The 22,778-nt window shown below is 57.2% G+C and overlaps 1 long non-coding RNA gene and 1 pseudogene across 2 annotated transcripts; both read left to right on the top strand.

Annotated features, from left to right (window-relative positions):
* The window catches only part of LOC136303665 (zinc finger protein 850-like), a 141,473-nt pseudogene that overhangs the window by 57,341 nt on the left and 61,354 nt on the right, over positions 1-22,778 (top strand).
* Positions 64-4,849, top strand: LOC136303690 (uncharacterized). Of its 2 annotated transcripts, none has more exons than XR_010724277.1 (3): positions 64-100; positions 3,347-3,415; positions 4,642-4,849. It is a non-coding gene; the product is annotated as an uncharacterized lncRNA (long non-coding RNA). The 2 variants fall into 2 exon arrangements; XR_010724278.1 differs by lacking the exon at positions 64-100 and adding an exon at positions 1,903-1,942.

Here is a 22,778-nt window from a genome sequence, read left to right on the forward strand (position 1 = left end):
CTGCCGCTCCGCCTCTTCCTCCCTCCCTCCGCCTCCTCCCCCGTTCCCGGACCCCTCGCAGCCCGCGGGGCGCGGGACGAGCTGGGATGGAGCCGGAAAGGTCGGAACGCAGAGAGGGGTGGGGGGTGGGGGGCGGGATGCCAGGAGTGGGAGTGACTGGGCTGTACTGGGATCATACTGGGATCATACTGGGATCCTACTGGACGCGCGCAGGAGCAGCGCGATGGCTCCAGCCGTCCATGGGGCATCCAGGTGGGATCCCACCACTACAGGGGTGTTTTTTCCTGCCCATTTTAGGGTGTTTGTGGGACCGTAGCCCCACAAGCCCCTTTAAAGGGTTGATCATGACCCCTTCCAGTGACATTTTTAAGGGCGCCCCCATTCCAAGCCCCTGTGGGGGATGTTTTGCCCCCCAGGGTGGATTTTTGGGATTCTCTCTACCATCGCCGCTTTAGGAGCCGCCGCTGTTGTCGGTTCCCAGGATAACTCCCCTGAAAAGGGCAACACCACGCCCGTTGGTTCCGGCAGCGGAGCCCTGGGGGGGGGGGGTTGGGGGTACCGGGGGGATTTGGGGATCTCGGAAGGGTTTGGGGGTCCGGGTGATGCCGATGATGGCGATGGGGACCCCGTGCTGGGTGTAAACGTGTGGCAGTTCCTGGGGTGGGGGGGTTCTGTGGATCCCAGGGGTTTATGGGGTCATGGTGGATCTTTGGGGGTTCCGGAGGGGGTTCACAGGGGTCCCGAAGGGGGGATTAGGCGATCCCAGGGGGAACCCAAAGGCTGTTTTGGGGAACCTGCCGGTGAGAAAGATGGGGACCTCGTGCCAGGTATAAACCTTCTCAAGGGGGTCTTGGGGTGTTGGGAGGTCCTGTGGGAATTTTGATGTTCTGAGAGGGTTTGGGGGGGATCTGTATGGGTTTTTTTGGTTTTGGGGAGCTTTTAGAGTGTCACAGACATGTTTTTTGGACTGCGGGGTGGTTGGGGTGTCCTGAGAGGGTTTGGAGTATCCCGGGAGGTTTTGGGGGTCCCTGGGCGATGCCGGTGACAGAGCTGGGACCCCGTGCCGGGTCTGAACCTTCTCACTGTGCACGGGCAGCGTCAGCGTGTTCAGGGACATCCTGGGGGCCTGAGGGGTCACCCCCAAATCCCCGGGGACCCCAAATGCTCAGGGACCCCCTGAACTCCCCTCAGCGCTGGATCTGCTGCAGGCAGGGGGGCACCAGCACTCAGCCCCCACCCCCCACCATCACAGGGGGGCAGGAATGGGGGAGGGGCACGGACAGGTCGGGGGGACCCCCAAAGTCCTGGGGAAGGGGACACGGGGGGACTCCCAGGAATCCCCGGGGGGGATGAGGGGGGACCCAGGAGGAGCTTGGGGGGGCTGGGTGGGTCATGGGTGGACCCCCAGGAGTCTTGTGGGGGTGGGGAGGGCAAAGAACAGGGCCACCCCCAGGATGGGTTTGGGGGGAAACCAGATAGGAGCTTCCATGGCAGTGGGATGGGGATGAGATCTGCCCGTGGAATTCCCCATGGGAATGGGATGGCAGGGACATCCATCTACAGAATTCCCATGGGAATGGGACAGCAGTGGGGTCCATCATTGGAGGTCCCATGGGAATTCCAATGTTCCCAGATTTTGCCCTCCCAAATCCCACATTTCTCAATCCCGCATTCCTATGGGAATTCTTCCCTCCCCCCCTTTGGGCCCCAGTGCCTCCTGCCCATATCTGACACATTTCCGGAGACATTCCAGGCAGGTGTGCCCCAGGGAATTTGTGAATTCCTCAGATTCCATCTCATGTTCCCGGCGCCTCTTGGTGACCTGGGCAGCGCCGTCGGCCACCACGAATCCCCCCCTCCCCGGATCCCTGTGTTGTCGGGGAGAATGCCAGGAGTGGGAGTGACTGGGCTGTGCTGGGATCCTACTGGGATCATACTGGGAGTAGGAGCAGCGCGATGGCTCCAGCGCTGGGGCTGGGGGCGCTCCTGCGGGGGGAGGGGGAGTGGGACCCCCGGCCCCGGGACCCTGAACCGCCATTCCCGGCACCGGAACCCCCCTGCTCCCCTTGTCCTGCACAGGGACCCCCCTGAATCCCCCATTTCTGAATACCAGGACCCCCTGCTCCCCTTTTCCCGGCCATCCCATGACTCCCAGTCTCCGGACTTCCTGTATGCTTGACCTGGGATGCCCTGGAATGCCTTGGACCTCCATTCCTGCCTTTCCCAGCCCCCAGCCCCACCTTTCTTCAAAACCAGAGATCCCCTGGAACTCCCTTCTTCTTCTCCAAGTCCATGTCCCCCCATTTTCTTGACCCTGAGACCCCCCTGCACCCCCATTCCTGAGAACCGAGGTGCCCTTTTACCCCTTTGCCCGGCCCTGAGACCCCCCTGCACCCCCTGATCCGGCACCAACACAACCTTTTCCCAGCCACCCCACCTCTCCCAGCCCCCAGAGCCGCCCTTTTCCCTGACCCTGGGCGCCCTGGGCCCCCATTCCTGCATTTCCCAGCCCCTCCTTTCCTCACACTGAGGAGCCCTGGCACCCCCATTGCTGGGCACAGGATTCCCTGGACACCCCATCCCACCTCTCCCACTCCCTGCACCCCCTTTCCTTGACTCTGAGCCCCTGAAGCTACTTCAGCTGTCCCAGCTCTTCAAGTCCCCCCTTTCCTTGGCCTCTTGACCCCCCTGGATCCCCAAACTCCCACTTTCAGCCCCCCAGCTCCCCCAAATCTCTGTGTCTCCTCGCTTCTCCACTCCCTGCAGTACCTGGAAGTGGCGCTGTCGGAGCCCGGCCCGGGGATCCCCCGGTCCTGGATTGTGGGGATGTGGACAGGACCCCTGCAAGAGCTGGGACAGCAAGCGGGGCCGGATGGAGCCGCAGACACCGGGGATGGCAGCGGGAGCTGAGCTGGGATATTGGGATAGGCAGAGCTAGATATTGGGATAACCAGAGCTGGGATACTGGGATAGCCAGAGCTGGGAAATTGGGATAGACAGAGCTGAGATATTGGGATAGACAGAGCTGAGATATTGGGATAGGCAGACCCAGGACACTGGGATAGCCAGACCCAGGACATTGGGATAGCCAGGCCCGGCTCAAGGAGAGGAACCGGCTCGTGGCCGACGGTGACCTGGAGACAGGGCCGGTACAACCAGAGCAGGGGAGTGGGGGGAGCCGGGGGCTGGGCTGGGATCTGTGGGAATGGAGGACTCTGAGGGGCTGGGATGGGATCTCTGGGGATGGGGGTGGATCTCTGGGGCTGGAATGGGAATCCAGGGAGCTCCAAGGGGCTCTGTGGGGCTGGGACACAACTCCATTGCTCCGTTCTCTCCTCATTCCCAGGTCTCCACACGGTGCAGGTGGTTTCCAGCTGTGACCTCCTGACCAATGGAGCATCCCTGGATCCCACAGGTACAGCTATGACAGGTGGGATTTCATCTCCTTCCAGCTGGGATCCAGGAGCTTTGCGGTGTCCCACGGTGCCACCTGGATCCCCCAGAGGTGCTGGGAATCCAAAGGGATCATGGTGGAGCAGATGATGCGTTACCTGGGACACACCATTATTGAAGAGCTCCCAAAATACATCAGATATGGTTGGGAGGCTCTGGAGAACAAGGGTGGATGTGAGAGGGGAAGGGGAATTCCTGTGGGAATGTAGGATTCAGAAATGGGGAGACTTGGGAATGCAGGAATTCCCATGGAATTTCCATGGCATGACCCCACTCTCATCGCAGTCAGGTGACAATTCCATGGATGGATCTCCTCTCCAGCCCACTGCCATGGGAATTCCATGGGCAAATAATTTGAATCGCTGACCAATGCAATGACAGCAGTGAGATGAGAAGCAATCCCTGCTGGGATTCCATGGGCCATGAATGCCAATCCTTTCCCCAGGCCGGCTCTGTTGTGCCCGTGGCAGCGCCAGGGGAGTGCCCTGTCCCTGCCCTGAGCCCAGCACGAGCCTTTCCTTGGCTGTTCTCTGCCCTGCCCGGGGCAGGAGGGCACTGCCCGAGCGGCTTTGGTGGCCCCGGGCACCCGGCCGGGCTCCAGCCACTGCAGGTGGCTCCTTGGGAATGTTCCAGAGCAAAGCTTAAAGCAAACAACAGTTTCTGGAGGGGATTGTCCCCCCTTGGCCTGTGCTGGGAGCCCAAGGGCAACAGCCCGGGCACAACAGCACAGAGTGCTGGAGCTCAGTGTCCCTGGGCCAGGCCGTGTTCCCTGGCTGTCCCCTGTCCCTCAGTTCTGCCCTGTCCCTCAGCTGTCCCCTGTCCCTCAGCTGTGCCCTGTCCCTCGGCTCTGTGGGGCCGCGGGTGGCAGCCCTGGGGCAGAACAACCCTGAGCCCCAGCTGGGCCAGTTCCCCCAGTTCCACCCCAGGGAAGGCCCAGGTCACTCCCAGCCTGGGCCCTCTGCCTCCCAGTCACCCCCAGTGTGATCCCAGTCACTTTCAGTTACACTCAGCATGATCCCGGTACGATCTCAGCATGGTCCCAGGTGTTCCCAGGTGTTCCCATCCCAGCATGGTTCCAGTCACCCCCAGTATCACCTCAGTGTTGGGGGTTCAGTGTAGTTTTTTTTTTTCTTCCTTTTCTTTTCTTTACTCCTTACCGGTGGAATTTTTTCCCATTGTGTTGCTAAGAGGCACTGATGGCTGGGTGCTTGAGACAGGGCAGGGAGGGGAAACTCGAAATCATTTTCTGATCTGAGCCTTCAGAGGAGAGTGCTGTAGCTGCTGTTTGGGGAAAAGAACTCACTGCTGCTGCAGAAGTCCAGCTCGGTCCTGTTTCTTCTGGTGTGGGGTGAGCCTCTGCTCCTGGAGCAGCCACTGACCTGGGGCCCGGTTATCTCCTGCCTCACTAACTCGGGGCCTGTTGCCGTGCTGGGAGCGGGGTCGCTCCTGTCCCTCCCCTGATGCTTCTTGGGCCCTGCTCTGAGTCTTTTGGGGCTGCTCTGTGGCCCGCACCTCCTGCCTGCCGGGACCTCCCGCGTCTGCAGCCTCAGCTCCGGAGTTTGTGGTCCAGCCCTTCCATCCCTTCATCCTCAGCTCCGCAGTTCCCCATCCAGCCCTTCCATCCCTTCAGCCTCAGCTCCGGAGTTTGCCATCCAGCCCTTCCATCCTTTCCCCTCTGGTCAGAGCCGCCATCCCCTCGCGCTCCCCGAGCCCGCCCCGCTGCGCTCCCTGCTCCCAGTGGGTGCCAGTCCTGGGCCTGGTGTATCCCGGTGTATCCCAGTGTATCCCGATGTATCCCAGTGTATGCCGGTGTCCCAGTCCATCCCAGCCTGTCCCAGTCCATGCCGGTCCCTTCCCGGCAGCCGCCGCCCTTTCCCGCATCCTGCCCCTCCCGCCCCCGGAGCTGCCGCCGGACGCCCCCCAAGATGCTGCCGGGGCTCGGGGGCTTCGTCTGCCGGGGCCGGGGCTCGGCCTCCGCTGCGGGAGAAGGTGAGGGGGGGTCCCCGGGGCTCGTATCCCCCCTCGGAGCACCTGTGACTCCCCCATGTCCCCCCAGGCCGGGCTCACCCCCTTTTCTCTCCCCACAGCTCCTGACCCAGCTCCTTCTCCCCCCTGAGAGGGGCTTTGGGGAGCCCGACGGAACCCCCTGGAATCCCCATTCCTGGGAACTGGGACCCACCCGCATCCCCTTCCCCAGCTCTGGGACCCTCTGCATCCCCTTATTCTGCACCGACACCGCCCCGCACCCCCTTGCCCGGGGATCCTCCTCTCCCAGCCCCCGCATCCCATTTCCGTCAGCCCGGGGAGCCCCGGAGCCCCATTCCCGGCCGGCCCGGGGCACCTCACCCCCAGGCCTCCCTTTCCTGGGAAACCCGGGCTGGGCACGCGGCTCTCCAGCCGCTCTGCGATTGATGATCACCCGAAGGAAAGGGAGAGCACAGCAGAGAGCGAGGGAAGGAGATTGGGAATGAGGGATCGGAGTCCCCGCGCCCAGTCCTGCTCTGCCGGAGGTGGGAGCCGCAGCCGCAGGAAAAAATGGATCCGCGGATGGCGGCGCTTCCCCCGCTTTGGGCCGACGCCCGCGGGTTCCCGGCACAGTTGGAGCGCAGGCGCCGGGAGTTGAGCACAGCCCGGCCCGGGGGTCCCGCAGGGCGTGGCCGAGGAGGGTCCCGGGGGATGCCCGGAGGGGATCCCGGGGCATTCCCGGGAATTCCGCCGTGCGCTCCCCCCGCGCTCCCTCGGGCACTTTCGGATCTGCCCGGCGACCGGTGACGTCACTGCACACTCGGGCTGCCATTGGCGGGCACCAAAGAGGGGCCCCCCCAAACCCCCATTCCTGGGCGCCGCCATCGCCCCGAACCCCCATTCCCGGCCATGGCTTCCACCCTGCACCCCCTTATCCGGCACCGACAGCCCTGCACCCCTTTCCCGGACATCCCGCCTCTCCCTGCCCCCAGAGCCCCCTTTTCTTTGACATAGAGACCCCCCGGACCCCTATTCCTGCCCGTCCCAGCACCCAAGCCCGTCCTGTCCTCAACACTGAGTGAATTATTAAAAAAATATGAATATCGCCCTAATGCTGATATCCAACTATGACGGACAAAAGACTCTCTAACAGTTTAAAGTTAGAAAGTGTATGTTTAATTACGATGCCGGGCAGCGTGCGGGATAGCTCCCAAACACGCGCGCTCACAGAAGATCACAGGGTCTTTTTATGTACAGAAGTATTGAATACCCAAAACACAAATGTATATTCATGACTTTAGTACATCCCATTCCCCGCCTCGTATGGTAATTAGCCAAAAGCTATTAAGCATGCGTGGTTTGTTCTTTGAAATGGGTCGGTGGTTCTTTTTATGGGGCAGGGTCTCAAAATGATGAAGTAAGTGAGTCTTCATCGCTTTGACTTTTTAACCTTTTAGTGTTGTGTGACAACTGAATCCTGTTTTCCCAGGAGTATTTGATTTATGAATTCATTGTCCTTCTTGAAGCCTATTGATTAGTCAGAATACACAAACATAAGTTGACAGGCCTCATGATTTATCAGTTCCTTAAATCTGGCTTCTGCTTATCCAAAGGAAAGTCTATCTATCTTACTTCAGCAATATCTGGTTTAACTAAAATCGTTAATTCTTCAAAATTAATGTTTCACTGAGGACACCCTGGACCCCTATTCCCAGCCATCCCAGGATTCCTTGCCCTGTCATGGGAATGGGTACACCGGGGACGCTTGGAACTTCTTTTTCTGAGTACAGGAACCCCCTTAACTCCACCCATCCCACATCTACCCCCCCTTCACCACCCCTTTTTCTCAACCCTGGAAGCCCCAAAGCCCCTTCCCTGCTCTCCCAGCTCTCCCCGTTGCCCCTTTCCTTCAGCCGTGCCCCCCCAGCCCCCAAATGTCCGTGTCCCCCCAGTTCTCCTCTCCCTGCGCTCCCTGCCCGTGGCGCTGTCGGAGCCCGGCCCGGGCTTCCCCCAGTTCCTGTCCATGGGCTCCCTGGATGGGATTTCCTTCCAGCGCCGCCACCGCCAGCGGGCCGGGCGGAGCCGCAGCTGCCAGGGATGGTGGCCGAAGCCCAGCCGGGATTTTGGGATGGCCAGAGCCGGTACAACGAGCGGCACCAGCACGGGGCCACCAGGGAGCTGCAGATGCCGCAGGAGCGGCACAGCCAGAGCGGGGCTCAGCGCGGGGAGCCGGGGCTGGGGGATCTGTGGGGCTGCCACGGCACCTGTGGGGCTGCACTGGGGATCCGTGGGGCTGCGCCGGCACCTGGGCTGAACTGGGGGACCCTCAGTGGGTCCCACATCCCCCTGTGCCCCCTCTCCCACCCCCTTCCCATTGTTCCCCCCAAACTTACGCTCCCCCGATCTCAGCCTGGAGTGACCCAGCCCGTGGCCATCGTGTCCCGGCTGGGAGGAGGAGGAGGAAGAGGAGGGACAGAGAAGGAGGAAGAGGGGGAGCAGAAGGACCTGGAGGAGGCAGAGGAAGCACCACGTGCATTCCCCGCTCCCTGAATCTGCAGCTCCTTCGCCCGGACACCATTGGCCCCATCCCGCAGGTGCCCGGAGAGAAGGAGCTCGCCCCAAATATCCCGGGGGGGTCCCCGGGAGGTGTTTTTGGGGGGTCCCGGTGTCGGCAGAGCCCCGGCGGGGGGCGGGGGAATGCGGGTCCCCCCCAGGTGGGGGTTGGGCTTCCCGGGCCGGGCCCTCTGAGCTCTGCCGGGGCCACGTGGGGAGCGGCAGGACCGGCGGGGGGACACCAGATTTGGGGAGCCCGGTAGAGATCCGGGCTTTGGGGCCCACCTGAGCGGGACCCCAGAGACAGGAGAGCCCCAGGAGCCCAAAGCGGGGACCCCGAGAGGGGGGGACCCCTGGGATGGCTGGGACCCCGTTGGGGAGTGCTGGGGCTGGAGGGGCGGGATGGCCGGGAAAGGGGTTCGGGGGTCCCGGTGCCGGCAGTGGCTGCTCCCAGGATGAGCCCAGTTGTCCCCCCCGTGTGGTTCCAGTTTCCTGGGTGTCACGATCTGCTCACACAAGCGGGGTTCGTGATGGTTCGTTTTAGGGATCTCAGAGCGCAAAAGACACAGCGGGGGACAAACTCAGTTTACTCAATCACAAATGCACCTTTATTTAGTGCCAACAAATGCAATAGTGGGGAGAGAAAAGAGAATAGTAAGAAAGACGGAAAAAGAGGGGAAGGGGTTTATAGCTACCAACATGGAGGGTCGAGTCCTCGAGGCTTTTGAAGATACCTATAGACGCGAGTTTCTCCAGTGGGGTGATCACAAAAGTGAGCGGGGATCTCCAGGGTTTTTATAGTCCTCTCCGAAGCGACAGGCAGTTGGCCAAACAGGTGGGGGAGATCATTGCAGTGTGCTCATTTCCATCAAACACACCTGCAGGCAGCACTTGGCCAACATCCCACCTCAGCCAGGCCAGAACTCCTGTGTTGAGATTTTAAAGACCCTTTTAGGGGTTTCAGTCTCTGTCCTTGATGATGGTCGTGAGGCAGATGAGGGATCTTCGGACCGTCTCTTACACTGGGGACTCCCAGTATGAGCCCAGTCAGTCCCAGTATGATCCTGGCCACTTCCCCTCACTCCCTGTAGGATCTCTGTTGCTTCCAGTATAAACCGAGTAAGTCCCTATTATTCTCCATTATGATACAATTTTCCCCCAGCAGGGTCCCAGTTGCTCCCAGTTCCTCCTACTACTGTCTCTTCTGTTCCCAGTTCTCCCAGTTGCCCCTAGTATTGTCCCAGTCCCTCCCAGTATGATGCCAGTCTTTCCCAGCAGGGCCTCAGTCACTCACACACACCCCCAGTTGCCCCCAGCACATTCCCAGTGACTCTCACTCTTGTCCCAGTCACCACCTGCATGGTCTCAGGTACTCCCAGTCTATCCCAGTTGCCCTGAATATTCCTGTAGTCATTGCCAGGCCCTCCCAGTTCCCTCAGCATGGTTCAGTTGCCCCCAGTTTTATTCCAGTCACTCAGTACATCCCAGTTGGTCCCAGTTCTTCTCAGGGTATTCCCAGTAGGCTCTCAGCATGGGTCTGGTGGCTCCCAGTAACTCCCAGTCAGGATCCATTGACACCAACTATAATCCCAGTATGATGCCAGTCACTCCCAGTATGATGCCAGTGGCCCCCAGTGACATCACAGTTCCTTCCTGTCAATGCCAGCATGACCCCAGTACCCTCCAGTATGATCCTCATGGCTCCCAGTCTCTCCCAGTGTATTCCAGTCAAACCCAGCATGCTCTCAGTTTCACCCACTTTCAGCATGATTCCAGCTGCTCACAGGCACTCCCAATCATTCGCAGTATGATTCCAGTCACCCTCAATGTGATCCCAATCTCATCCAGGAGGGGCTCAGCTTCTCCCACTGTGATCCCAGTATGATTCCAGTTGCTGCCAATAAAGTTCCAGTTGTTCCCAGTTCCTCCCAGTATGATCCCACTTGTCCCTAGAATAGGCCCAGTTCATCTCAGGATGATCCCACTCACTCCCAGTTGCTCCCAGCATGGTGACAGCATGGTTCCCAGTGTGGTTCCATTCCCCCCAGTATGGTTACAGACACTCCCAGTTCATCCAATTGGCCCAGTGTGGTTCTGGTTACCTTAGAATGATCCCAGTCTTTCCCAGTTACTCCCAGTTGCCTCCAGCATGATCCAAGTTTCTGGACAGTTCCCATTATCATCCAGCCTGGTTCCAGTTGTTTCTATTTATTCCCACTGTGGTTTCAGTCTATCCCAGTGTATCCCAGTTGCTCCCAGCACATTCTCAGTCACTCCCAGTTGTGCTCAGTTGCTCTAGCCTCATCTCAGTTGCTCACAGCCCCTCCCAGTCACCCTCAGTGCAATCCCAGTTGCTGCCACTGTGATCCCAGTATGATCTCAGTTGCCCCAAGCATGATTCCAGTTTCTCCCTGTTCTTCCAAGAGTGATCCCAGTTGCACCCAGTTACCCCTAGTATAGTCCCAGTCACTCCATAGATGATCCCAGACGCTCCCAGTCATGCCCAGTTGCCTCACTGTAGACCCACTCACTCCCACTTGCTCCCACTTGCCCCCAGCATGGTCCCAGTTCTCCCCAGCATGATTCCAGCTGTTCCCAGTGTGGTTTCAGTCCCCCCATTACGGTCACAGACATTTCCAGTATAGCCCAGTTGCCCTCAGCATGCTTGTAGTCATTCCCAGTCAGTCCCAGTTGCCTCTATAAGTTTCCAGTTACCCCAGTACAGACCAGTCACTCCCAGTGATGTCACTGCTGGGATCCCCCAGCCCTCTCTGCGTTCCCCCCATTGTGAGTCTCCTGAGAGAAGCCCCAAGGGCTGTAGTCCCCACCCAGGGTCCCCAGAAAGCCTGGAGGAGCAGAGCCCTGTGCCCCCCAGGAGCCCAAAGTGGGGAGCCCAGAGAGGGGGAGCGCCGCCATTGGCGGGACCCTCAACAGCCTGGAGAGGAGCAGGGGGGACTCCTTGGACCCCCTGCACCCCAAAGCAGAGAATAAGGGGAGAAGGGACTCCAAGGCCCCAACACCTGCCATCATCCCTATATGGGGAGGTGGAAAAGGGGGGAACTCTTCAGATTCCTGGGACTCTCAGCAGTCTGGGGAGGGCAGGGACCAAGTAGAGCGGGGACCCCCAGTACAAGTGTGACCCCAGACAGCTGGGATGGGGGGAACCCCCAAACACCCAAGGGGAGAGAGCAGAGACAGGGAACTCCTGGGAGGTGTTTTCAGGGCTGAATCTTGGTGTTTGAGAGGTTTTTCTGGACCCTCGATGCCCAATGACCTCTAGAGATGGACTTGGGCAGGGCAACTTTCAAGCTCAATGTACTCATCCCTTGTTTTCACCCCAAACCAGGACTTCCAAAACATTGGCCAGGTGGAGGAGGAGGCTGCGAGTTAAAGGAAGATGCCCCGGGACAGCCAGGCAGGTGAGGAGGAAGTCAGTGCCCCTTTCCCCCTCTCTCCTGCTTCATCTCCCAGCCCAGCATGGCCCCCGGCTGCAGGACAACCCCACTGCCAACGCCGTCCTGCTGGGGATGAACTGAGGGGATCTCCTTCCCCTTCCCTGTGGCACGGAGACAAATCCCATCCTCTCCTTGTCCTTTCTTCCCCAGACAAGGAGTTGGGGATAGAGACCAGGGAGGAAAAATCCCCACGGCACAACCTTGTGGAAGAGGCCATTTTTACCGGCTCCACATTGCAGGAATCCGACGGGGAGGAAAATCCCTGGAGATCTCACAGGAAAAGAGGCTCCAAACCCATCCCAAGCTGTTCTGAGGCTGAAAGGCACACCCTGCGCCAGGAAGGCGGCCAGAGATCAAGTCAGGGCTCTGCGCTTGTGGTCCATGAGCAGGTTCATGATGAGGAGAAGCCCCACAAGTGCTTGGAGTGTGGGAAGAGCTTCAGCCAGAGATCCCACCTAAGTAGCCACCAGCGGATCCACACTGGGGAGAGGACCTACAAGTGTCCCCAGTGTAGGAAGAGGTTTCAGACCAGCTCCAATCTCCTCAGGCACCAGCAGATTCACACAGAGGAGAGGCCCTTCCGCTGCCCCGACTGCAGAAAGGGCTTCAAGCGCAACTTCCATCTTCTCAGACATCGGCACATCCACACTGGGGAGAGACCCCACGAGTGTGGGGAATGTGGGATGAGCTTCAGCCAGAGCTCCACCCTGATCAGCCACCAGAGGATCCACACCAGGGAACGGCCGTACGAGTGTGAGCAATGTGGGAAGAGCTTCCGCCACAGCTCCAACCTGATCCATCACCAGAACATCCACGCTGAGGAAAGGCCATATGAGTGTGGGGAATGCGGGAAGGGCTTCAACCAGAGGTCCAAACTGATCATCCACCAAATGATCCACACTGGGGAGAGGCCCTATCAGTGTCCTGAGTGTGGGAAGGGGTTTCAGACCAGCTCCACTCTCCTTGTGCACCAGCGGATTCACAGAGAGGAGAGGCCCTTCCGCTGCCCCGACTGCAGGAACGGCTTCAAGCGAAAGTACGACCTCGTCACCCACCGGCGCATCCACACTGGGGAGAGGCCCTACGAGTGTCCCCAGTGTGGGAAGAGCTTCACCCAGAGCTCTAACTTGACCCGACACCAACGGAGGCACCATTAAGAGAAGCCCTGTGAGTGCCCTGACTGTGGGAAGAGCTTCCTGCACTGCTCCAACTCCATCCCCCATCAAAGGACCCACACTGGGCAGAGCCCTGGATCTCCACAGGCACCTGGATGAACACAGGGTCAGGAACATCTACTGGGACTCTGATCAACAATGTAAATGAGAAGAGCGGATTTTTTTTTTTTAATTTACAGCCCAAAAAATCTGTTCTGCTCTGTTTTTTCTTCTGATGGCATCAAGACAAATTGGATGGTCTTGGAGATATTTTTGTACCTGATTAATTTCTGTGATTTTTCTATAAAACACCCAGAATTCGATTAAAAATAAGCAAAATTAAGTGAAGAGACCTAAAGCTGAATCATTTTACCTGGATTTGAGTGTGAATTTGTGGTTCAGGGAATATCCAGGAGGGTTTAGGTGTTCTGGGAGCACCCTAGCCAAGGGACATGGCTATGGTCTCATAGTTGTTGCAGCAGAACGTGTCCACTTGAGCCCATTTGTTCTCCAGGAATTCCAGCTTTCTGTCCCTGTCCCTGGCCTGGATCTCCGTATTGTTGGTGTCCCCCGCAACGTGCCCAAATCACTGCTGAAGTGCCCGAGGTGCTCCTGGCTGTGGATGTTCCTGTCCACCAGCCTCTCCTGGTCAGTGCCATAGGGGCCTGTGAGGAGTTTCTGGGACTCCTGGTGGGACTGAGAGAGGCTTTTGTGGCTCTTGGTGGCATTTGTGTTTCTGGGAGGAGGTTTGGGGGCCTTCTGGGGCGGGGGGGGTGAGGGAGTTTTGGGGTGCTGGCAGGGCTGTGTGTCTTGGAGAGGATTTGGGTGGATCTTGGGGGAGATGGGAAGAGGGAATTGTGGCTTTTGGGGTCATTTATGTTGCAGGGAATGATTGGGGATGTCCTGGGCAGGAGCTGTGAGGTGGTTTGAGGGGTCTGGGAGTGGGTGTGGAGCTGGGAGGGGGTTTTGGGGAAGTTGTGACTCCCCCAGACCCCCAAAGCTCCCACCAAACCCTGTCCCATAGATGCTGCCGGGGTTTGGGGTCTCCATGTTGGGGTTTATCCTCCTGGTCCTGCAGGAAAAGGTCAGGGGGAATCCCCAGGGCCCGTGTATGTCCCCCGGAGCGTGTGTGACCCCCCATGCCGGTGTCACCCCCTTTTCCCTCCCCACAGGGCTCCTGCCCCAGCTCCTGCTGCCCCCGGGAGGAATTTGGGGAGGGGGCAGAGGGGGTGTGCAGCCCCCGCCGGGGGATGACCCCGGCCCAGCCCCTTTGTTTAGCACCAAGCTGGGCTTGGGGCTGCAGGGGGAAGAGGCCCAGGGGAAGCAGATCCTGCAGGTGGGACAGGGCTTGGGCTCAGGGCAAGGTCCTGCCCTGCACACCTAGCTCAGGTGTGACCCTGCCCCGGGAAGGGAGCGGGACATTCCCATCCCCACAGATCAGGGCTGGGAGCAGCATTTGGAGCATGGACCTGGGAATACTGGCAGTGACTGGGACCACACTGAGGGTTACTAAGAGTGACTGGGAATGACTGGTGCATGCTGGGGGTAACTGGGATATACTGGGAATGAGTGAGATCATGCGGGAGGCAACTGGAACCATACTGGGGACTCTGGGGTGACTGGGAATGAGCATGCTGGGGGCAGCTGGGATATACTGGGAGTGTCTGGAATGATTCTGGAAGGGACAACACTGGGAACAACTGGGACCATGCTGGGGGCAACTGGGAGAAGCAGGGTGTTACTGTGTCTGTACTGGGGGCCACTGGAATCATTCTGGCAGTGACTGGGACTGTACTAGGGGAAACTGGTGCAACTGTGATCATACTGGGTGGAACCGATCTGACGCTAATGGGGGACTGGGATCCCACTGGGAGTGACCAGAAGCAGACTGAGGGCAACTTGGAACATGTTGAGGGCAACTGGGATATACTGGGAGCAACTGGAATTACCCCAAGGGTTACTTAGAGTGGCTGTGGGCCACTGGAATCATACTGGAAGCAACTGGGAGGAAGTGGGAGTGACTGGGAGCATGCTGGGGGTGACTGGGATATACTGAGAAAGACTGGGAGTCCCTGGGACCATACTGGGAGTGACTGGAACCATGGCAGTGGCCTGGTGTCCTGGGTTGAAGTATATTCTATCACCATCTTCATGAACTGTTGAAACCAGGTGAGGCAGTGCTCCCTGCCTCCTCCACTCTGGCTTATCTTCTGTTAATGGGCCATCAGCACCTTTGCTACACAGCTCACAGATAACCCCCTCCTGGACTACCTCCTGTTAATGGGCCCATCAGGCCTTATCACATGACTCACCATCCCATTGTGGGATGCTCCGCCCAGAGGGAGAAACCAAGCATTCCAGCCTGGATATAAGCTGAGACTCTGAACACCAGAGGGGCGCTTACCCACTGGATTCCCAGAGGACCCGAGCTACCAGACCTTTCTACAGGATCACTGCTTCAGGAAGACCACCTCATCTGGACTGCTTCCATCACTCTGCTCAGGTTGTATTCTGACTCTGTCAGTGGTCTTTTGTATTATTGCATCAATTTTATTTTACTTTCTTTCCTTTTTTTTCTTTTTTCCTATTAAATTGTATCTCTGACTTGGAGCCTCTCATTTGTTTTGCCTTCAAACTACTACACCTGGGCTGGGTGCTGTGGGGCCTCAGGGTGCAGAGGGAGCACTGTGACCCTGCGGGGCCTGCTGGAACCAAGGGGACATTGTGACACTCTGGGCCCGCCCTGCCCGTGGGGTGTTCCAGGAGCCCCGGGGTGCCCAGGGCAGCAGAGCAGAGCCCCTGGCTCAGGGCCTCTGTTTCCTCAGAGCTGGAGCCAAGGAAAGATGGAAGTGGCCCCTTAAAGAAACCCTCAAGTTTCCTGCAGTGGCTTTCATTTATTCCCTGCACGTTTTCCATTGGAACTCCGTCCCTCTGGAAGGGACACACACAAACCAAAGCCCCTCCTGACACCCCTCTCTGGCCCTCTGGGCACGGGGCAGCTGCTCTCAGTTGGCAGCAGGGCTCCCTGCACTCCCACAGGCTCCACTCCTGGGGAACTGGCACCACGCAGGAACAGCCCCAGACCCCACAGCCTGGGAACACTGCCCCTGACCAAAAACACCCACCCAACCTGACAGATCCAGCCATGCCCAGGAGGATGCTGAAGCCTTTGACCTCCCTGGGGATGACCTGGCTGGAATGAAGGAAATACAGGGCCTGCAGGCTCTGACAGAGGACAAAGAAAGATGAGGGTCAAAATGAAAGACCTGAATTCATCCCACAAAGAAAGGAAATGGCTCCAAGAGATTTCTTGTCTTGGGGAATGGTGAGTATAACAGAACATGGTGTGGCCAAGAGGAAGAGCTGCTGCTCCAACACCATTAGAGTAGCATCTTTCTAAGTGAAGGCAGATTAGGGTATTTTTGTTCTTATCACCTGTTTACCAGGGCAAGCATGTCCATGGCATGGGAAGCACCAGAGAGATCCCTCACCACCCAACTGAGAGCTGCCATCTCTCCTTCAGCCACAACATCCTCTAAAGTGCCTCTGTCCACGAATTCCATAACCAGCCACAGTTCCTTAAGGACAAGGTAGCTCAAAGAAGAAAAGAGTGGCCTGGAGATCAATGTGCACAGCTAAATCACCTCCTGGAAAAGGCTCCAGCTGAGTCTTTTTCTCAGGTTACTTGTAAATGAAAACAGAATCAAAGGGAGAGACATTCTTTTGAAGCCAAACAGCCCTTGGAATCTGCACAGTCTGAATGAGAAAGGCCCATCCCTGAAAAAGGAGATGTCTTAGATGACAAGCATGGGAGAAAGGCAGTTTAGAACCAGCAGAGATGAATCTAGCAGCAGGACACAGCCCATCAGCTGGGTCACCATCCTAACTCATCAATGCCACCAGGAGCTCCAGGAACAAGGCAAGGCAACTTTGACAGTTCTCCATGGGAGGGAGTGAGGGGAAGGCAAGGCAAGGGAGGGGGAGGCAGGGCAAGGAAAGGTCAGCGAGGGGCAGGCAGGTCCAGGCAGACAAGTCAAGGCAAGGGAGGAGTAGGCAAGGCAAGGGAGGTGTGTACAGGGCACGACAAGGCAGGGTTATGCCAGGCCAGGCAAGGGACAGGAAGGCAAGGCAAGGCCAGGCCAGGTGTGGGTAGAGCAGGCAAGCAGAGGAAGGGGGAGGCAAGACAAGGAAGCCAGTGGGGGCACAGAAAGGGAGGGTGTGCAAGGGAAGAGAAGTGAGAGGTAGGCAAGGCAAGGCAGGGGAGTGGAGGGGACAGGCAAGGCAAGGGATGGGTCTGCAAGGCGAGGTAAGGGGGAGGAAGGCAGTGAAAGGCAAGGCTGATATTGGGACCCCTCTGGGTTTGGCTCCTCCAGAGCACACAATGGGTCAGACCCTGGGCTGAGGGAAGGGGTCCCATGTAAACCCATTGCTCTTTGAAGAGGGCAGGGAGAAAGGAGAAGAGACTTTCCTGTCTCCAGAGATTCCCCCCTCCTCCTTCAGCAGCCATACCCCAATCAATCACTGCCAGAGTTCATATGATCACTTCCATGCCAGGGAGCACAAGGCACTCAAAACTGAACCCTGCCAGAGCCCAGCCCTGCCTGCCCATTTGGAGGCTGTGGGGGAATGGAATTTCAGCGGGAATTGACCCACAATGATACTTTGCCACTTGTGGGTTTCTCACAGCCTTAGAAGTTGTGTGAGATGTCTGTCCCAGCAACTGCTCACCCTTCAAATGCACACAGGTGCCTGGGGGCAATTCAGCTTCCCTGCAGTGGTGGCTGATTCCCTTTGAAACAGAAGCTGTTGCCTTTTCTGGTGTGCTTAACTCCCTTCTAACGACTAGAAAGTGGGTGAGTAAAGGAAATGACCCTGGGGGAAGGGACCAAAACCTTGGAAAAGGATGAAATGCATCTGAATTACAAATGAAATCTATTTCATTCACTTATTTAGTACTAAACTATTAATACAAAAAAGCCATGTTTCTGAGCTGAAGCTACTCACACCCTGGAAAATTTTTCGGTTGCTTTATTATTTAAAGGATGTTCCCAGCCTGTGGAGCAGCCCAGTTCTCTGCCACTCTGCCCATAGGGTAGAGCACTCCCAGCTCCCCCAGGAGCCACAAGAGGACTGGGAGAAGGGCCCCTGGGAGGGAATCTTGGGGTTCCTTTCAGCAGGATCCTTTTGTAGCTTCAGGCTGGGGTGGGCAGCACTTCCATCTGCAGCTTCCATGTGCTGCTCCAGCAGCTGCTGCTGGGGGCCCTGAGGGAAGAGGCCCCAGGAGGGATGGAAATGCTGCCTGGACAGCAGCAGCCAGGGCCAAGAAAGAGCTTTGCCTTCCTGGCTGGTGCAATGAGGCTCCTTTTGTGCAAGAGGAGGCAAAGATAAGGTCAAGTTCAACAGTTCAAGGAAAACTGTAGAAAATGGGAAGCCTCTGAATAAACCACACACATTCATCTGTTAGCTCTTCAGTGTCAGTCCTTGTGAAAAGCCTTTCCAGATTTCTTTTGGATTCCAGGGCCCACAGCTGGGCTTCAGAGTTCAACTGATTTGTATTTTCCAGGTTTTTAAACAGAGCTCTGAATTGGGCAGCTCTTGTCATTTTTCTTCTGCTCTCCTGATGTTGAAAAATGTTCCGTGCTCCTGTAAGCCACATCTGGAGGGGTGGTTGGCAACCACGGAATCCTCGGGGAAAGCACCTGATTGACTTCAGGGCCTGGCTGGAGAGCTCAGCCTGAGGACAGAACTGTTCCAGATGCCTCTGTCCATGTCCAGCTCCTCACAGCTGAGTCCCTGAACACACAGGGTGGTTTATAGGGATTGATTTTCCCCTCCTGTTCACGTGGAGGTGATTTTGTGGTCCTTTAGAGGAACATCTGACCAGCCCCTGCCCCCATTCCATTTTATTCTCTCCACTTTGGAGACAGCCTGCTGGGTTTGACATGGAAATTAGTGGTGTCTCCCCATTGTTCCCTCCAGCCCTCAACTGTAACTTGTATTAAACACTGCAAATGGCCTCATTTGTCTGGTGGGGAAGATGTGAGGTGGAGAAAGTTAATAGGATTCGTTTTCATGAACCTTGTGCTAGTAAAGAAAAATGAGGTTTGTCATTTTGGGGTGGTGCTGAGTGTTGGGATTTGGGAGTTTATTACTTGCTATAGTTATTATTATTTATTAGTGTTACTTTTCATTGGTAAGCCTTTCAAATCGTAGACATGATTAACTAAAGCTGGATGTCACTCACTCGGAAAATTCCCGTGCTTTTCCCACTGGGATTAAACTGTACAGTGGACTCCAAGTTGCCAGTAGCTTCTAAAGAGGGACAATCCGGTTAACGGTGGGTTTGGTGTGGTTTGGAGCTGGGGAAGGGTCTCATCCCCTTCCAGAGATGCCCCAAGCCCGCTCTGCTGCCACGTCTGCACTCGCGGCCCCTCACGGCTGCCCTGCCCTGGGGACATGGTGGGACCCCGCTGCTGCCAGGGCTGAGGCTCCTCACGGCCCCTCAAAAACCCTCATGGCTACACAGAACCTCTCCTGGCCCCTCACAGCCCTTCATGGCTCTTCATTCCCCTTCACATCCCCTCATGGCCCCTCACTTCCCCTCACAACCCCCACAGCCCCTCACTTTCCCTCACAGCCCCAGGCATGGGGCTCCTCCCAAAGGAGAGGGGGTCGGGCCCTGCTTGTTCTCCTTTCATTTCGGTCCCTTCCCAGCCATGAGTCAAGAAAGGCTGAAATGGAGCCTTTCCCCAGCCTTTCCCTCTGCGTTAATTGCGGCTGAAGCTCTGTGCTGGCGCTGGCCCCAGCGCCAACATCCCCGCAGCCCCGCCGGCCTTTGGTGTCCCCCCGTGTCCATTCCCTGTCCCCGAGGCCCGCCCGGCTCTGGCAGCAGCAGGAGCCGCAGCGCAGCGGGCGCCGGCCCGGCCCAGCCGGGGCTCCCGGGCAGGAGCAGCAGCAGCGCCGGCCCCTTCCCACCTGCTCCTGCCTCGCCTTCCAAGGCCTTTGTCCAGATCAGTTCTGGACTAGAGCAACAATCACCCACCAACAGCCCTGATTCCTCAGGGCCCGCCTGTGCTGCCCTGACCCAGCCTCCAGAGAAAGAAAGGATTGGGCTGCAGCGCTGTTTTCAGCACTGTTTTACTCACCCTGAGTGACAGCAGGAGGCTGCTGCTGCCTTTGCCTTGGCAGTTGGAGATCATGGCTGCTCTTGTCCCTCTTCTGCTTGCCACTTGAAATTTTATTTGTAAAGCTGCAATTGCCTTTTTTGATCAGTGCCACCCAGAGTGCTGTCATGATGGCAAACTCTGGCATCATGAGCAGCTGATCTCCAAATGTTCACACGTCCCTGAGCACAGTGTTGAGGAAAATTAAAGCCACACAGGCCACATGTGCAGCACTCAAACACAGCCCTGCTGCTGGTGCTGCTGAAATAGAATCAACTGACAGAGGCCATCACAGAAATTGCCTCTGGCCTGTCAAATAAAGTGAAAAAAATCCACCAGGAGAAAGAGAAAGCAGAACTTCCCAATTCACTTCCTTGCTTCCTCCGAGCAGCAGCAGAAAGTGGAGATGGCCAGAGGTTTTTCCAGCTCTGCTGATCCCAGCTGGAGCCCAGCCTGCTGCCCAGGGCCAGCGGGAACCTGAGCCCAGCCCAGGGAGCTCCCGCAGTGTCGGGAGCTCAGCGCACGCGGGGCCAGGCCCAGAGCCCCGGGCACGGCCGCCCATTGCGGGGCAGCGGCGCAGGCGGAATGTCCTGGGCCCAAACCTCCTGCTCCTGCCACACAGCGCCCATCCTTCTCCCCCTGCTCCTCCTCTCCAAGCACGGCACAAATTCCAGCTCGGAGGAGGCTTCCCAAGACAGGGCTCAGGCTCCTGTTTCAGCCTGAGTGTCCCTGCAGAGGAACAGGGCATCTTTCAGGCACTTCCACAAGCTCAGGCTTCTCATTTCATGAGGCATCTGGGATGACAATTGTTTCGCAGAAACACAGCAGCCGAGGGAATGGATTAGAAATGATTAGAAAAATATGACCCTTCTTGCAGACAAACTTCACCAAATCATTCCCTGCATTTCTCCTATTCCAATTCTTTCAGTCATCTGTTTGGAGAGGTTGAGCTTGTTCTGGTGCTTATCATGAACTGACTATGCTCTTGATTTAAATCAGTGCATGAGATGTAGAATCATCAAAACTGAACACAGGAACAAACTCTCCCTGTCAGCCCATTTTCATGTTCTAGATCACTTTCAAGGTGTCCCTGGGGATGTTGGAATGATTATCACACAAATCCCTACTTCTGGATGCAGCCTCTGGAGATTCTTTCTCTGCATTCAGCCAGGTTTGCATTCTCTAACCACTCCTGGTACCCTGTCATATTTTCTTAGGGTAGAACAGTAACAATAAAAACCTTAAAAATTGCACAACTCCCCAGTCCAAAAGGAAAAGAAAGAACAAGTTACAAAGTTCTCCAAACATTTTTCCTGCTTTGCTGCAAGAATCGTGCTGCACACACGGTGTGGAAAGCCAAGAGAAGTTGCAGTTTGTGGCACATCTCATGACAGAAGCTGCACCTCATTCTCCAGGAGAGGTCCTTGAAAAAAGCAGACCGGACTGTGGAGAAGATTCCCGGAAAACTGAAACAGCTTTCCAGAAGTGAAATGAAAATGGAAAGAAACAATCCAATATGTTTTCCTCTAGTTATTTCTATGCTCCTCTTTTCTATCTTGCACTACATCTTCATCCCATTCATTCCAAATGGATTTCACCTCTATGACCGATCACTTAAGAAGTTTTAGACACTAAAATACTATGAGCTACACACAGTTTGCCTTCCCCCATTTTTGTTGGAAAGCAGTGCTGGAGCCACAAGTGCAGTGCTTGGGTCGAGCACAAATCCTACAGGCAGGGAGTGTGCCCTGACAGTGTGTGACCCTCAGCAGGGACAATGCACAGCAGCGTTGCTGTGCTCGGCTTCCATGGAACCATCCCAGGAGCAGCTGCTGAGGTCAGGAGCCACGGCAGCCACCAGCCTGCTCCAAAGGCCCTTGGCAGGGTGGGCTCCTGGCCTGGCTCTGTGTGCCAGCAGCTGGCAGCGCTGGGTGCAGGGAGCCCAGGGAGGGCACAGAAATGCTGGGCTGAGAAATGCTGGAGGGGACAGCGAGATGGGCGTGTGCAGCCGGCCAGGGCACAGCAGCAGCACGCACAGGGGGCACAGCCTGCAGGACACATGGCCAAGGGCTGGGCAGGGCTGGCAGGGCCACAGGCACCCAGCCCTTTGTCCCCTGGGCTCTGCCAGCGCCTCTGGAGGCCCCACAGACGGAACTTTCCTTTCAGGGCCTGCACTTTGCTCCTCCCTGGCCCCTCCCTGAGGAGGCTGGCCGGGCTTGCAGGTTGATGCCATTTGTCCTTGCTGCCCCTGCCATCCCACTGCCCCACAACCAGCCCCAAGTCAGCCGGGAGGGACAGGCCCTGCTGTGCCAGGCCTGGGCTCAGGGCTTGGCCTTTCTGCTCCCTCCAGCCAAGCCAGGCCTTGCTCAGCATTGCAGTTCCTGCCCCCTTGGGCGGCGCATGGGAGAAAACAAAAAACTTCTCAGGAGGGTGGAGAACAAACTTTTAGTCGAAAACTTCAGAGAATGAGATACTTGGAAAATCTTAAAGCAAGATGGAATTACAGTAAATCATTTCACAAAGCACTGACTGATCAAACTCCACCCTGTCCAACTTCCAGTCCTCCAGAATTTGAGAAGAGGAAGTCAGGAGAAGAGAGAGAGGGAGAGAGAGGTCCACAGTTGCCCTTGAATCCAGCGCCATCTCAGCTGCTGGGAGCTCCAGGGACGTGGGACATGTCAATGTCAATGTCACAGCCGTGTCACAGCCTCACCTGCTCTGGTCCCTCTCACAGGTGGGGGTTTTGGGGTGCCAGGGGCTTGGCAGCCACTTTGGGGCTGGAGCAGAGGCTGCAGTGGCTGGGGCTGGGGCAGTGACCACCCCACCTATGCAGAACTTGCCCTGGCCCCCAAACACACCCTGGAGATGTCTGGGGCCATTCATCATTTCTCTGATCTCCAGCACTGAGGCAACGGACTCTGGCTGCAGCTCTGAGCTGGTGCCCAAGGCAATCACCCCTGGCAATGGGACTGCATGGAGCTGCTCTCAGGAAACCCCCCAAGAGCTGGGGAGTGCCCCAAAACCACCTCAGAAAC

The sequence above is a fragment of the Chamaea fasciata genome, unplaced genomic scaffold, assembly GCF_029207755.1.
Source record: "Chamaea fasciata isolate MVZ Bird 193981 ecotype frontalis unplaced genomic scaffold, bChaFas1.0.hap1 SCAF_40, whole genome shotgun sequence".
NCBI lineage: Eukaryota > Metazoa > Chordata > Aves > Passeriformes > Sylviidae > Chamaea > Chamaea fasciata.